This window comes from Canis aureus, chromosome 24 (genome assembly GCF_053574225.1).
Source record: "Canis aureus isolate CA01 chromosome 24, VMU_Caureus_v.1.0, whole genome shotgun sequence".
NCBI lineage: Eukaryota > Metazoa > Chordata > Mammalia > Carnivora > Canidae > Canis > Canis aureus.
This window is the reverse complement of record NC_135634.1, coordinates 5,007,469-5,025,185: the sequence shown is the minus strand read 5'-3', so window position 1 is coordinate 5,025,185 and position 17,717 is coordinate 5,007,469. Positions and strand designations below refer to the sequence as shown.

Sequence of the window (17,717 nt, the reverse complement as noted above, 5' to 3'; positions counted from 1 at the left end):
ACAACTGGGCTTCTAGAATTGTGCAGCAGAAGAGAAAGTTGGTTATATACAAGATACAACTTTAGGCTGATAATACAACCAGATCATAAAATTTGATGAAATCTACAAAGGAATATCCTTTGGGATACATGGGGAAACCCTTCATTATGATATATAGGAAGTTTACAAGTAAGATGTTCAATCTAAAAAAAAAAAAAAAAAAAGCTAATTAAGACACTGTAGTACTACATAAAACTAGGTTAATAAGCCAAATGAACATAACAGAGTCCAGAAAGAGGCCCACACATATGAACGACTGATTTTCCACAATGATGCATATAGACAATTCAGTGGAGAAAGTACTGCTTTCAACAAATGGTACTGAACAACTGAATATCCATACAGAAAAAACCAACTTCAATCCATAATTTGCACCATCTACAAAAATTAATTCAACAAGGATCGTAAACCTAAATGTAACCCCCAAAACTTTATAACTTTTAGACAAAGACAAAAGAAAATATCTGTCATCTTGGATTAGACAGGGGTTTCTCAGATATGATACAAAAAGCACAATACATAAAATTTTAAAAATTAACAAATCTGACATTATCAACATTGAAGTCTTCATTTATCAAAAGATATATACTAGGAGAATTAATCAGCAAGCTACCTAGTGGGTAAGATATTTATAAACTACATACCTGGAAAGGATCTATATCCAGAATCTATTTTTAAAAGCCTTAAAAGCCAAAAGAAAACAAACTGGGATGCCTGGGTGGCTAAGTAGTTGAGAGTCTGTCTTTGGCTCAGGGCATAATCCTGCGGTCACGGGATCGAGTTCCTCATTGGGCTGCCTCCATAGAGCCTGCTTCCCCTCTGCCTGTGTCTCTGTCTCTGTCTCTCTCTGTGTGTCCCTTATGAATAAATAAATAAAATCTTTAAAAAAGAAAACAAACTGAGTTGTTAACTGAGTTATAAAAATAGGTAAAATTTTTGAACAGATACTTCATCGAAGAGGATATATAGGTGGTAAATACATATTAGCACATGAAAAAATGCTTTGACATCCCATTGACCATTAGAAAATGCAAACAAAGCCCACAAGATGCCATACACACTTGCTGGAATGGCTAAAATTAAAGACTTACCAATGACCTAACAATTTTACTCCTAGGTTTTACCCAAAAGAAATTAAGGCATACATTCACACAAGGACATGTACACATATTTTTGGAACAGCTTATATGCTGTCACCAAAAAACTGAAAATACTTAAATGTCTTTCAACAAATGAATTGTAAACAAATTGTGATATAACCACACAATAGACTACTGCTCAGCAGGAAAGAGGAATTAACTACTGATACATGCAGTAACATAGATAAATCTCAAAATAATTACAATGAGTTAAAAAATTATGATAGGGATCCCTGGGTGGTGCAGCGGTTTAGCGCCTGCCTTTGGCCCGGGGCGTGATCCTGGAGACCCGGGATCGAATCCCTCATCGGACTCCCGGTGCATGGAGCCTGCTTCTCCCTCTGCCTATGTCTCTGCCTCTCTCTCTCTCTGTGTGACTATCATAAATAAATAAAAATTTTTAAAAAAAGTTAAAAAAAAGAAATTATGATAAGTTAAGCAAAAAAATGTACATACCATATAATTCCATTAGTATAAAACTGGAGAAAATGCAAACTACGCTATAGTGACCTTAAGCAGATCATTGGTTTCTTAGAGGGTTCAGAAAAGAAGCCAGTGGAAAGCAAGAAAATAGAGAAACTAAGCTTTTAACTTTGTATTCCCAGTGCCTAGTATTAGGTCTAGCACAGAGTGTGTGTGCATCATATATAAATGTAATAAATTTTTGAGAGAATAAATATTCATGTACAGAAATATTCTTTGATTGGCATAATGCTTAAGAATGTAGATTCTAGGGTGCCTGGGTAGCTCAGTGGTTGAGCATCTGCCGTCAGCTCAAGTTGTGATCCAGGGGTCCTGCATTGGGCTCCCTGCTCAGTGGGGACTCTGCTTCTTCCTTTGCCTCTCCCCTTACTTGTGGACTCTGTTTCCATCAGATAAAGAAATAAAATCTTAACAACAACAAAAAGACTGTAGATTCTAAAATCAGACGCATGATTCTGGCCTGCCAGCTGTGCAAAATTGGGAGTGTAATTTAACCACACCATGCTTTAAAAAAAAAAAGTTATTAAAAAGGGGAAAAATAGGGATGCCTGGGTGGCTCAATGGTTTAGCGCCTGCCTTTGGCCCAGGTCCTGATCCTGGAGTCACAGGATTGAGTCCCACATGGGGCTCCCTGCATCGAGCCTCCTTCTCCCTCTGCCTGTGTCTCTGCCCCCCTCTCTCTCTGTGTGTCTCTCATGAATAATAAATAAATAAATAAATAAATAAATAAATAAATAAAGCATTTAAAAAAGGGGGAGAAATATTATCTACCTCTCACAGGTATTATGAGGATTAAATGTAATAATTCATTTATAAGTGCTTGGTACAGGGTGGTTCAACATAAGAAAATCAATCAATATAATACATCACAGTAACAGGATGAAGGAAAAAACTATATGATCTCAGTTCTCACAGAAGAAAAAGCATGTGACAAAATTCAATACCCTTTTATGATAAAAACACTCATAAAACTAGGAATAGAGGAGAACATTCTCAACATGATAAAGACCATATATGAAAAACTCACAGCACCACATTCAAAGGCAAAATACTGAAATATTTTCCCCTAAGTTGAGAAACAAGGAAACTATGCCCAATTTTACCACTGGTATTCAACATGAAATTAGAAGTCATATCCAAAGAAATTAGGTAGGGAAAAAAAGGCATCCATCCAAATTGTAAAGAAAGAAGTAAAAATATCTTTATTCACAGATAACATAATCCAATATATAGAAAACACCAAAGAAGCTGCAAAAAACTATATGCACTAATAAATAGATTGAGCGAAGTTACAGAATACAAGGTCAACACATAATCAGTTAAGTTTCTATACACCAGCAATAAATAATTTGAAAAGAAAATTAACAATTCCATTTATAATAGTATCCAAAATAATAAAATACTTAGGGATACATTCAATCAAGTTGGTGAAAGAATTGTCCACCAGAAACTATAAAGCACCACTGAAAAATATTAAGGAAGACTGAAATAAATGGAAAGACATCTCATGTTCATGGATTAAAACACTTAATGTTACTAATATAGAAATCTACCTAAAGTAATCTACAGACTCAAAACAATCTCTATCAAAATCCTAATAGACTTTTTTTTTTTTGGAGAAATGAATAAACTAATCCTCAAATTCATATGGATTTAAAAGGGGTTCTGAATACCTTAAACCATCTTGAAATAGAAAACAGAGAACTCTTATTCTCTAATTTCAAAACCTATGTCAAAGCTACAGTCATTAAAAGAAGGTGGTACTGGCATATAGACAAATAGTTCAAAAGAACAGAAGAGAATTGAGAGTTCAGAAACAAACGCATGCATCTAGGTCAACTTAATTTTTGACAAGGGTAGTGAGATCATTCAAGGGAGAAGTAACAGTTTCTTTAACAAATGGTACTGGGACAACTGGCTATCCATATTGAAACAAATCCCTATCTCACAGTTTATAGAAAATCAATTGAAAATGAATCAACAATAAAAATATAAGAGTTGGGGCACATGGGTGGCTCAGTCAATCAAGCATCTGATTCTTGATTTTGGCTCAGGTCATGATCTCAAGGTTGTGAGATGAAGCTCTGTATCTGACTGCATGCTCAGTGGGAAGTCTGACTGAGATTCTCTCTCTCTCTCTGTTTGCCCCTCCTTCCCAGTCACGCACACTGTCTCTCTCTCAAATAAATAAATAATTTTTAAAAAAAATATAAGAGCTATAAAACTATTAAAAGAAAAGATAGGAGTAAATCTACTTCAGGTTTGGCTATGGATTCTTAGATATAAGTGAGCAATAAAAAAAAGAATTGGACTTTGTCTAAATTAAAAACTTTTGCATCAAGGGTATCATAAAGAAAGTAAAAAGACAATCTACAGAATTGAGAAAATATTTGTAAATCATATAGCTGATAAGATCTAGCATCCAGAATATCTAAAAAAAACTCTTACAACTTAGTAATAAAACACATAAATAACCTAATTAAAAAATGGGTAAGGGACTTAAATAGACATTTCTCCAGAGAATGTATACAAATGGCCAAGAAGCACATGAAAAGATGTTTAGCATCATTAGTCGTTGGGGAAATGAAAATCAAACAAGATACTACTTCATACTCACTAGGGTGGCAATAGCCAGAGAGAGAGAATAACTAGGTTATCAAGGATATGGAGAATCTGGAACACTAATACATCACTGGTATGGATATAAAAATGTTCTGGCTGCTGTAGAAAGCAGTTGGGAGTTTCCTCAAAAAGTTAAATGTAAAATTACCATATGACCCAATAAAAATCAACAATTCTGTGAAGTATATAACCCAGAGAACTGTGAACTGTAAACAAATACATGAACAGCTGAAAACAAATAGCACAAATACATGCAAGTTCATAATAGCACAATTTACAAAATGCCAAAAACTGGGAAAAAAAAAAAAACACCCAAATCCATAATTAGATGAATGAATAAACAATCATGGTAATATATATTCAATGGAATATTATTTAGCCATAAAAAGAAATGAAGTACTAATACATGCTGCAACATGGATGAATTTCAAAACATTAGGCCGGTGGGAGGGGCAAGACGGCAGAAGAGGAGGGTCCCCAAATCACCTGTCTCCACCAAATTACCTAGAAAACCTTCAAATTTTCCTGAAAATCTATGAATTCGGCCTGAGAATTAAAGAGAGAACCCCTGGAATGCTACAGTGAGAAGAGTTCGCGCTTCTCTCAAGGTAGGAAGACGGGGAAAAAGGAATAAAGGAACAAAGGCCTCCAAGGGGGAGGGGCCCCGCGAGGAGCCGGGCTGAGGCCGGGGCGAGTGTCCCCAGGACAGGAGAGCCCCGTCCCGGAGACGCAGGAGCTGCACCGACCTTCCCGGGCGGAAAGGGGCTCGCAGGGAGTTGGAGCAGGACCCAGGAGGGCGGGGATGCCCTCGGGCTCCCGGGGACAGTAACAGACACCTGCGCCCCGGGAGAGTGCGCCGAGCTCCCTAAGGGCTGCAGCGCGCACGGCGGGACCGGAGCAGCTCGGGGGGCTCGGGGGCGGCTCCGCGGAGGGGGCTGCGCGGCCCCGGGAGCAGCTCGGAGGGGCTCGGGCAGAGGAAGAGGCTCCGTGCGGAGGGGGCTGCGCGGTTCCAGGAGCAGCTCGGAGGGGCTCGGGCGGCAGCTCCGCGGAGGGGGTTGCGCGGCCCGGGAGCGCGAATCCACCAGCGCAGGCTCCGGAGCACAGGGCGCCGGGACACAGCCCAGGATCCCGCCTCCCCCGGGACAGGCAGAGGCCGGGAGGGCCCAGGACAGCGAGGACGCTCCTGCCCCAGCTGAGCAGATCAGCGGCCCCGCCCCGGAGCCTCCAGGCCCTGCAGACGGAGAGCTCCGGAGCTACTGCGGGGGCTGACTCCAGGGCTCAGAGCTGGCCCCGCCACTGGGGCTGTTGCTCCTGGGGCCTCACGGGGTAAACAACCCCCACTGAGCCCTGCACCAGGCAGGGGCACAGCAGCTCCCCCAACTGCTAACACCTGAAAATCAGCACAGCAGGCCCCTCCCCCAGAAGACCAGCTAGACGGACAAGTTCCAGGGGAAGTCAAGGGACTTAAAGTACACAGAATCAGAAAATACTCCCCCGTGGTTCTTTTTTTGTTTTTTTGTTTTTTTTTGTTTTGCTTTTTGATTTGTTTCCTTCCCCACCCTCCTTTTTTCTCCTTTCTTTCTTTTTCTTTCTCTTTTTCTTCTTTTTTTTTCGTTTTTTTTTTCTTCCTTTTTTTTCCTCTTTCTCTTTTCTTTCCTTCTTTCTCTCCTCTCTTTTTCTCCTTTTCCCAATACAACTTGCTTTTGGCCACTCTGCACTGAGCAAAATGACTAGAAGGAAAACCTCACCTCAAAAGAAAGAATCAGAAACAGTCCTCTCTCCCACAGAGTTACAAAATCTGGATTACAATTCAATGTCAGAAAGCCAATTCAGAAGCACCATTATACAGCTACTGGTGGCTCTAGAAAAAAGCATAAAGGACTCAAGAGACTTCATGACTGCAGAATTTAGAGCTAATCAGGCAGAAATTAAAAATCAATTGAATGAGATGCAATCCAAACTAGAAGTCCTAACGACGAGGGTTAACGAGGTGGAAGAACGAGTGAGTGACATAGAAGACAAGTTGATGGCAAAGAGGGAAACTGAGGAAAAAAGAGACAAACAATTAAAAGACCATGAAGATAGATTAAGGGAAATAAACGACAGCCTGAGGAAGAAAAACCTACGTTTAATTGGTGTTCCCGAGGGTGCCGAAAGGGACAGAGGGCCAGAATATGTATTTGAACAAATCATAGCTGAAAACTTTCCTAATCTGGGAAGGGAAACAGGCATTCAGATCCAGGAAATAGAGAGATCCCCCCCTAAAATCAATAAAAACCGTTGAACACCTCGACATTTAATAGTGAAGCTTGCAAATTCCAAAGATAAAGAGAAGATCCTTAAAGCAGCAAGAGACAAGAAATCCCTGACTTTTATGGGGAGGAGTATTAGGGTAACAGCAGACCTCTCCACAGAGACCTGGCAGGCCAGAAAGGGCTGGCAGGATATATTCAGGGTCCTAAATGAGAAGAACATGCAACCAAGAATACTTTATCCAGCAAGGCTCTCATTCAAAATGGAAGGAGAGATAAAGAGCTTCCAAGACAGGCAGCAACTAAAAGAATATGTGACCTCCAAACCAGCTCTGCAAGAAATTTTAAGGGGGACTCTTAAAATTCCCCTTTAAGAAGAAGTTCAGTGGAACATTCCACAAAAACAAGGACTGAATAGTTATCATGATGACACTAAATTCATATTTCTCAATAGTAACTCTGAATGTGAACGGGCTTAATGACCCCATCAAAAGGTGCAGGGTTTCAGACTGGATAAAAAAGCAGGACCCATCTATTTGCTGTCTACAAGAGACTCATTTTAGACAGAAGGACACCTACAGCCTGAAAATAAAAGGTTGGAGAACCATTTACCATTCAAATGGTCCTCAAAAGAAAGCAGGGGTAGCCATCCTTATATCAGATAAACTAAAATTTACCCCAAAGACTGTAGTGAGAGATGAAGAGGGACACTATATCATACTTAAAGGATCTATTCAACAAGAGGACTTAACAATCCTCAATATATATGCCCCGAATGTGGGAGCTGCCAAATATATAAATCAATTATTAACCAAAGTGAAGAAATACTTCGATAATAATACACTTATAGTTGGTGACTTCAATCTAGCTCTTCCTACACTCGATAGGTCTTCTAAGCACAACATCTCCAAAGAAACGAGAGCTTTAAATGATACACTGGACCAGATGGATTTCACAGATATCTACAGAACTTTACATCCAAACTCAACTGAATACACATTCTTCTCAAGTGCACATAGAACTTTCTCCAGAATAGACCACATATTGGGTCACAAATCGGGTCTGAACCGATACCAAAAGATTGGGATTGTCCCCTGCATATTCTCAGACCATAATGCCTTGAAATTAGAACTAAATCACAACAAGAAGTTTGGAAGGACCTCAAACATGTGGAGGTTAAGGACCATCCTGCTAAAAGATGAAAGGGTCAACCAGGAAATTAAGGAAGAATTAAAAAGATTCATGGAAACTAATGAGAATGAAGATACAACCGTCCAAAATCTTTGGGATGCAGCAAAAGCAGTCCTAAGGGGGAAATACATCGCAATACAAGCATCCATTCAAAAACTGGAAAGAACTCAAATACAAAAGCTAACCTTACACATAAAGGAGCTAGAGAAAAAACACCAAATAGATCCTACACCCAGCAGAAGAAGAGAGTTAATAAAGATTCGAGCAGAACTCAACGAAATCTAGACCAGAAGAACTGTGGAATAGATCAACAGAACCAGGAGTTGGTTCTTTGAAAGAATTAACAAGATAGATAAACCATTAGCCAGCCTTATTAAAAAGAAGAGAGAGAAGACTCAAATTAATAAAATCATGAATGAGAAAGGAGAGATCACTACCAACACCAAGGAAATACAAACGATTTTAAAAACATATTATGAACAGCTATACGCCAATAAATTAGGCAATCTAGGAGAAATGGACGCATTCCTGGAAAGCCAGAAACTACCAAAACTGGAACAGGAAGAAATAGAAAACCTGAACAGGCCAATAACCAGGGAGGAAATTGAAGCAGTCATCAAAAACCTCCCAAGACACAAGAGTCCAGGGCCAGATGGCTTCCCAGGGGAATTTTATCAAACGTTTAAAGAAGAAACCATACCTATTCTCCTAAAGCTGTTTGGAAAGATAGAAAGAGATGGAGTACTTCCAAATTCGTTCTATGAGGCCAGCATCACCTTAATTCCAAAACCAGACAAAGACCCCACCAAAAAGGAGAATTATAGATCAATATCCCTGATGAACATGGATGCAAAAATTCTCAACAAGATACTAGCCAATAGGATCCAACAGTACATAAGAAAATTATTCACCATGACCAAGTAGGATTTATTCCCGGGACACAAGGCCTGTTCAACACTCATAAAACAATCAATGTGATTCATCATATCAGCAAGAGAAAAACCAAGAAGCATATGATCCTCTCATTGGATGCAGAGAAAGCATTTGACAAAATACAGCATCCATTCCTGATCAAAACTCTTCAGAGTGTAGGGATAGAGGGAACATTCCTCCACATCTTAAAAGCCATCTACGAAAAGCCCACAGCAAATATCATTCTCAATGGGGAAGCACTGGGAGCCTTTCCCCTAAAATCAGGAACAAGACAGGGATGTCCACTCTCACCACTGCTATTCAACATAGTACTGGAAGTCCTAGCCTCAGCAACCAGACAACAAAAAGACATTAAAGGCATTCAAATTGGCAAAGAAGAAGTCAAACTCTCCCTCTTCGCCGATGACATGATACTCTACATAGAAAACCCAAAAGTCTCCACCCCAAGATTGCTAGAACTCATACAGCAATTCGGTAGTGTGGCAGGATACAAAATCAATGCCCAGAAATCAGTGGCATTTCTATACACTAACAATGAGACCGAAGAAAAAGAAATTAAGGAGTCAATCCCATTTACAATTGCACCCAAAAGCATAAGATACCTAGGAATAAACCTAACCAAAGATGTAAAGGATCTATACCCTCAAAACTATAGAACACTTCTGAAAGAAATTGAGGAAGACACAAAGAGATGGAAAAATATTCCATGCTCATGGATTGGCAGAATTAATACTGTGAAAATGTCAATGTTACCCAGGGCAATATACACGTTTAATGCAATCCCTATCAAAATACCATGGACTTTCTTCAGAGAGTTAGAACAAATTATTTTAAGATTTGTGTGGAATCAGAAAAGACCCCGAATAGCCAGGGGAATTTTAAAAAAGAAAACCATATCTGGGGGCCTCACAATGCCAGATTTCAGGTTGTACTACAAAGCTGTGGTCATCAAGACAGTGTGGTACTGGCACAAAAACAGACACATAGATCAATGGAACAGAATAGAGAATCCAGAAGTGGACCCTGAACTTTATGGGCAACTAATATTCGATAAAGGAGGAAAGACTATCCACTGGAAGAAAGACAGTCTCTTCAATAAATGGTGCGGGAAAATTGGACATCCACATGCAGAAGAATGAAACTAGACCACTCTCTTGCACCATACACAAAGATAAACTCAAAATGGATGAAAGATCTAAATGTGAGACAAGATTCCATCAAAATCCTAGAGGAGAACACAGGCAACACCCTTTTTGAACTCAGCCACAGTAACTTCTTGCAAGATACATCCACGAAGGCAAAAGAAACAAAAGCAAAAATGAACTATTGGGACTTCATCAAGATAAGAAGCTTTTGCACAGCAAAGGATACAGTCAACAAAACTAAAAGACAACCTACAGAATGGGAGAAGATATTTGCAAATGACGTATCAGATAAAGGGCTAGTTTCCAAGATCTATAAAGAACTTACTAAACTCAACACCAAAGAAACAAACAATCCAATCATGAAATGGGCAAAAGACATGAAGAGACATCTCACAGAGGAAGACATAGACATGGCTAAGATGCATATGAGAAAATGCTCTGCATCACTTGCCATCAGGGAAATACAAATCAAAACCACAATGAGATCCCACCTCACACCAGTGAGAATGGGGAAAATTAACAAGGCAGGAAACCACAAATGTTGGAGAGGATGCGGAGAAAAGGGAACCCTCATACACTGTTGGTGGGAATGTGAACTGGTGCAGCCACTCTGGAAAACTGTGTGGAGGTTCCTCAAACAGTTAAAAATATACCTGCCCTACGACCCAGCAATTGCACTGTTGGGGATTTACCCCAAAGATACAAATGCAATGAAACGCCGGGACACCTGAACCCTTCATGTTTATAGCAGCTATGGCCACGATAGCCAAACTGTGGAAGGAGCCTCGGTGTCCAACGAAAGATGAATGGATAAAGAAGATGTGGTTTATGTATACAATGGAATATTCCTCAGCTATTAGAAATGACAAATACCCACCATTTGCTTCAACGTGGATGGAACTGGAGGGTATTATGCTGAGTGAAGTAAGTCAGTCGGAGAAGGACAAACATTATATGTTCTCATTCCTTTGGGGAATATAAATAATAGTGAAAGGGAATATAAGGGAAGGGAGAAGAAATGTGTGGGAAATATCAGAAAGGGAGACAGAACGTAAAGACTGCTAACTCTGGGAAACGAACTAGGGGTGGTAGAAGGGGAGGAGGGCGGGGGGTGGGAGTGAATGGGTGACGGGCACTGGGGGTTATTCTGTATGTTAGTAAATTGTACACCAATAAAAAATAAATTAAAAAAAAACATTATGCCAAGTGGAAGAAGCCAGACACGGAAGGCAGAATTCTATTATATGATTCCTTTTATGTGAAAAATTCAGAACTGGTAAGTCCATCAATATAATGCAAGTTAGTGGCTGCCAGGAGCTGGAGGAGGGAATTAGGAGTAACTGCTCAATGGGTACAGCTTTATTTTGAGGCGATAAAATGGTTTTGAACTGTTTTAGAACTAGATGGAGCTGATAGATGCACAACATTGTGAATGAAAAAAAAAAAACATTGTGAATGAGCTAAATGTCACTGAATTGTTCACTTTAAAACAGTTAATTTTATGTTACATGGATTTCACCTGAATTTTTTTAAAAAGTGACATACTGCCTAGCACATTATAAGCACTAAAGAAAAACTAACCATTAGAGTTTTTATTATAGTTTTACTTATAATAACAATATTAGAAGCAATATAAAAATGAAACAATAGGAAATTAAATTTAAAAATTGAGGTACATCCACATGTCGAAATATTTTGCAGTCATTCAAAAACATTTAAGGGCATTTAGTGATAATGGAAAACACTCAGGATGTTAAGTTCAGCATTTATAACCAGAAAATCTCGGTAAGTATTATGTTTAAAATGTAAAAGCTTGTTCACCATATTTCACGTTCATCTCAAGTTTGATTTTAACTGTCCAAAAAGCCGAAATATTCAATTTTGCAAAATTAGAATACTCAGAATCCACATCAATTCAAGATTAAATGTATTTTTGTATTTTTGTATCGAATTAAAGTCCAGAAGCCAAGACCTGGCATCTGATTTCCACTTTGTAGCTGAACTTGACTCTCCAGCTTTATTTCTTAGATTCTCTACTCATCTCTATGTACCACTCTATGTCCTGCCTACTCTCAACTGCAACTATTTCCTCTTCTCTCTCCTGCCAGAAATATCCTTACTTACAGTGCTATCACTTCCTGGAGGAACCTTCTTTAATCCCAGCTGCCGGCTGTCCCTATTTGTTCAAGGCTCTCTAGAGATCATGCAGACTTCTCATTCTGTCTGGTGTTGTGATTATTCCTGCACACGTTTCACTTCCTCTGCCAGGCCAGGCCTGTGACTTACTCATATTTATAATGACTAAGGCATCTGGCAGAGCACTGTGCTGTGAACGTAGTAGGTGTTCAATAAATGTTTATGAAATTGAATGGAATTTCTGGAACAGATGGGTAACGATTCAGATGTCAGGATATAATGCAAACTGTTTCCTGTAGTGCCTACGTTTAAGCAGACAGTGCTCTGCTCTCTGCATTGTAAATGCTGCCACATGCTTATTCAATATAGCATTCATCAACACTACACGGTAATGTTACAGAGACATGTAATAGGCCAACTGGGGATGATTTAGATAATTTATAGGCAAATCACCATTAGCATTTACCACTTTTCACTTCAAATCCCCATCAAGATCCCTTTTGCTCTCTAGTGTGCATGCATACAGAGGGCTCTTCTCATAGTCACATAATCTACCCCTCAGATTACTAGACACATTGATCAAGTTACCTTCCTATGTATGGAATATAGAGGGTGTAATCCACAAATTTGACATTAGTAATGCTTCCTGGTTTGCTTTATTGATTTTTCAGGTTGACATTTGGATAATGAAGCATCTCATTAGGGACTAGAAAGATGAGTTTTTTCTCATTTGTTAAATCTGTGCAGAGCTAGATTAAGGGCAGACCACTGGGGCAGGTTTGCTGGGGTGCCAAAACACTACTGTGTTTTAAAATGGTGCCTGTTAACTTGTGTTTCTGGTGAACTCTAGCTTATTTTGTTCCCCCTAAGTTAGATAGTACGCTGTAGGTGAAATAATAATAGAAAATAATAATAAATAGAATAACAGTAGACCTAGCACTAATGCAGAAGAAGTAATAATACTCCTCTGCTGACCTACTTCCATGCAAGTTGCATTTATATCTATAGGAGACACCACTAGCCCTGATGTCAGCATGTTGACAGTTGATTCTTACAGGCAATTATGGTCAACAGAATTCTGAAGCCAACTAGTGCTTCACTTAATGCTGTTTACTGGACATGAGGTATTTATTTTAATATGTGAAGCAAAAAACTTTTAATATGCCTCCCAAGACATTCATTGATTCCAAAACTAGCAAAAGAAAACTGAAAAGGGGTTTACTGGCAAGAGAGCCAGAAAGTATGTTTAAATATAATTTGAATTAGACTTTTTCCTCTAATCATGTGACTGCTCCACTTAGTAATCATGGGGGACTATTGTTACAAAGAAGCAGGGGGTTCTAGGGAGAAAATATGTGGGTTCTGAAGTCAGACCAGACTCAATCCAATCTCATTTCTACCACTTAGTAGAAACTATGTGTCTTTCAGCACGTCACAAAACCTAGGTCTCAGTTTCATCATTTTGAAATTGGGGATGATAATGGTGTCTCACACAGGACTGTTGTGAGCATTAAATAAGATAAATCATACAAAGGAATCCGTACCAGAAAATAATAAGCACTCAGAAAATATTAGTCTCTTATTATTCAGCTATGAACTGAAAAATTATGAAATGAAAGATAACTGTAAATAAGATGTTATGCTCTCTATCTTTAATATGTTTTTTTCTTTTATGATAGAAAAGTAGTTTTTTTTCTGCACCACTAAATCAGTGTTAACCAAATATTTAAAGGAGTTCGGTTTTTTTAAAGGCACCAAATTGGTAGCTTTCCTGAGGTATACACAATGCCTCAGCCCAACCCTGAATGTATATAATATGGCTCACTGAAAAATATATATTAAAGGAAATAAACTGTAAAGACAATAACTTGCCAAACAAAACAACAGTCCTGAACAATTTTGTATGTTAATTCTACATGACCTCCAGTTTACTAAATCTCCAGCAGGATGTACCATTTCACCCATTGGAAATGACTAAACCCTAACAAAACAGTTCCTATTCCACATTATCGATCCATCATTTTTCACTTCAATTCTTACCTGTTTATGACAATGAATCTTTATAGGCCAGGGATCCCAAGCCCAGGCAATACAGAAAGACAACTTTTTGGTTGTTGTAGATCTCTTGAAGTGCTATGTAAGACAACTTTCATGAGACCTGCACAGAAGAGGATATCAATTAGACCATATTATTTCATTCCTCAATGTGTGCTCATGACATCCTGCAGATGATTCATAGGTACCCAGGTTTGTTTTGTTTTGTTTTGTTTTGTTTTTTTAATACTTATTTATTTATTCATGATAGACAGAGAGAGGCAGAGACAGAAGCAGGCTCCATGCCGGGAGCCCGACGCGGAACTTGATCCCGGGACGCCAGGATCGGGCCCTGGGCCAAAGGCAGGCACTAAACCGCTGAGCCACCCAGGGATCCCCCCAGGTTTGTCTTAGAAGCCTGGGGGAGCAGAGGGTAAGAAGGAAGGATACTGCCAATGCTGCCTATGTGATCTTGGACCAATTACAACTGGTCAAATTTCTCACCTGGATAACAATTTTAATTTACATACTTGGCACTTGGTTTAACTAAAATGTATACAAAGTGTTTTTGAAACTGTTAAACTTATGAATGTTAGTTACTCCTGGAGAGAGTGTAACTCTCTGCCCCTTTCCTCTCTCTTACCCTCTAACACCCACACCCATGCATACACACAAACTAGCTCCAAACTTTTTCTCAAGGCTATGAATCTTTCACCAGCACCCACATGACTTGGTCTTCTCCCACCTTTAGGGCAGTCAGAATCCAAGATGGATGCAAAAGAAGGAGCTGAGTTCATCCTCAGTTATCTTGGTCAAGATTTTGGCATAAAAAGAAATCTAGCTCTTGGGTGTTTTGTTTGGACGATTTTAAAAGGGTTTTATTGTGCCTGTCACCACTCTTCTTTCTCAGGATTATGGTTAATAATGTACCACCCCAGAGAACAAATAACAAATGGGACCCAAAGCATTTATGTTATTTATCCCATAATCTCCTATACTCTCTGAAGAAGAACTCCATGAAAAAGCAGGAGACATGGCTTGAAACCTGAAGTCATATTGGGGCTTCCTACTTCTTCCAATGAATGGAAACCCTGAGGCTCATGAGGGAGGTGTAAACTGTCCACCCAGTCAGGCACAATGACTGCTAGACTATTCATGAGGAACACACAGAGGAGTTCTGTGCTTTCCATATAGGATGAGACAACATAGGAGAACCCAATTTTCCTACCAGGAAGGCACATGTCTTCGTGTGTTTTCCAGGAAGGAATGGATATGGGTTATGGCTGGCTGCTCCACCTCCATTCTCCTCCTTGATACCTCTATGAGCAAGGGCACTGGCAGGATAAATCCTGGGACCATGTTTATAATATGTAGCCATAGGATAGAGTAGCCAGTAGATAACCATTGCTATCATATATAATTAAAGGAAAAGTAAGGGTTTGAGGCTCTATTTTTAAAACCTCTTCATTGAATATAAGTATTTGAAAAAAAATCTTTTTAGTTTTAAATCTAAATTTCAAAATTTTCCCTTTGGATGAAAGGTACTATATCATGGTTCTCCAAGAAAAGCAGAACGAATTGGAGATTTTGGCAATTTCTAGCAATTCCCAAGATTGGCAAGGTGAGTTGGCAAGCTAGAGACCCATGAGAGAGTCATTGATTTAGTTCCAGTCTGAATCTGAAGGCATGAGAACCAGGAGAGCCAGTGGTGTAGCTCCAGTCCAAAGTAAGCATGAGACCTGGGAAGAGCTGATATCTCAGTTCAAAGATCACCAGGCATGAAGAATTCTCTCTTACTTCAGTAAGTCGGCCTTATTGTTCTATATGGACCTTTAACTGGTTGGATGATACCCACACACAGAAGAGCAACTGCTTTGCTCAGTCTACCAATTCAAATGTTAATCTCATCCAGAAACACCCTCACAGACACATCCAGAATAATGTTTGGTGAAATGTCTGGGTACTTGATGGCTCAATCAACCTAACATAAAATTAACTGTCAAAGATAATAATTAATATTTACAACTTAAATTTCTTATCTAAGAGCCTTAAGTATTATGACTCCATTAGCCCTACAAGTTTCTTAATATTCATATTTTCTTATTTCAAAATTGAGGAGAAACTACTTGATTACTTCCTAAATTATTAAAGGATCAAAGTAACTTTCTCCTATTTTAATTACAGAAGTTTTTATATTTGCACTTTATTACTTTTCCACTCTGCTAACTCCCTTTCCTTCAGAGAACACCTCTTACAGGAACTGATGACTGAGTAGTCAAGCTTTTTTAATACTTTCTGTGCCAGATAATATTTCAATGGAAGATCTGCAAGTAGATCAACTTATTGCCTCATCATAATTCTGGATACAATAAACTCTTTTCAATGGTCTCTCAAGAGGTGATAATTAGCTTTCATTAAACATAATAAATATTAATGCAAGCCAGAAACAAAGTACAGACAGAATTGTACTATGCACATTAATAATGCAAAGATTCAGTCTTTGGATTATATGGAGCTCCCTGGGAATGACAGGCAGTCTAAGACAACACTGAAGATGACTGATTTACACAAAGAAAGTTCCCTTTTCATGTGGCAACACTGAAGACTGACTTTTCTTGAGTTTTGAATTCAAAAGGAATTGAGACATGTACGTATTTTTTAAGCTCTTTAACTCTGTGTCTATAGCACTGCTTTTTTCTTAAAAAAAGAAAAAAGTCTATATTATGACATCAGGGGCTTATATCAAGCAATATCAATATCTACTTAAATAGCAATAAGTATAAGAATGGCACTGAGAGGAGGAGGGATGGGTATCCCCATTGAGTATACAAAACTCATGTTAAAGTTTAAAAAAAATCTAACCCACAGTTAGTTATCAATGTACTGGGATGGATGAAATTAAAATGACTGACCACATTAAATGTTGATGAGGATGTGGAGGAATTGGAACTGAAGAGTGCACTGTTTAAGGAAAGGTGGGTATAGGGATCCCTGGGTGGCTCAGCAGTGCCTGCCTTTGGCCCAGGGCATGATCCTGCAGTCTCAGGATAAGGAGTCCCACATCAGGCTCCCTGCATGGAGACTGCTTCTCCCTCTGCCTGTGTCTCTTAGGCTGCTATATATATATATAGCATATACAATGGAATATTACTCAGCCATCAGAAACAATACCCACCATTTGCTTCGATGTGGATGGAACTGATTATGCTGAGTGAAGTAAGTCAATCGGAGAAGGACAAACATTATATGGTTTCACTCACATGGGGAATATAAAAAATAGTGAAAGGGATTATAGGGGAAAGAAGAGAAAATGACTGGGAAAAATCAGAGAGGGTGACAGACCATGAGAGACTCCCAACACTGGGAAACGAACAAGGGGTAGGAAGGGGAGGTGGGCAGGAGGATGGGGTGACTGGGTGATGGGCACGGAGGGGGGCACTTGACGGGATGAGCACTGGGTATTATACTATAAGTTGGCAAATCGAACTCTAATAAAAAAAAAGAAAAGAATGTGAGAAAACAAAAACAGAAAGAAAAACCAAAAAAAAAAAAAAAAAAAAAAAAAAAGGAAAGGCTGAACCCAGGCACCTGGTTCTCTCCGGAGTGGAAAGTCAGAGCGGGAGTGGTCAACATCAGTTTGCCTTGAGTTAGACTGTCAGTAACTAATTGTAAAATCCCTCACACCCCATCTAACTGAAGGAGAGATAACTTAAACTTTCATGTTGTGAGCATGATTACTCAAC

General features: G+C 39.1%; 1 long non-coding RNA gene across 1 annotated transcript in view; it reads right to left on the bottom strand.

The window, feature by feature from the left end:
- LOC144295682 (uncharacterized) overlaps positions 1-17,717 on the bottom strand; it is a 137,842-nt gene that overhangs the window by 8,839 nt on the left and 111,286 nt on the right. Inside the window, exon 2 of the long non-coding RNA XR_013362761.1 lies at positions 13,981-14,098. This is a non-coding gene — a long non-coding RNA (uncharacterized LOC144295682). The remainder of the gene's footprint in view (positions 1-13,980; positions 14,099-17,717) is intronic.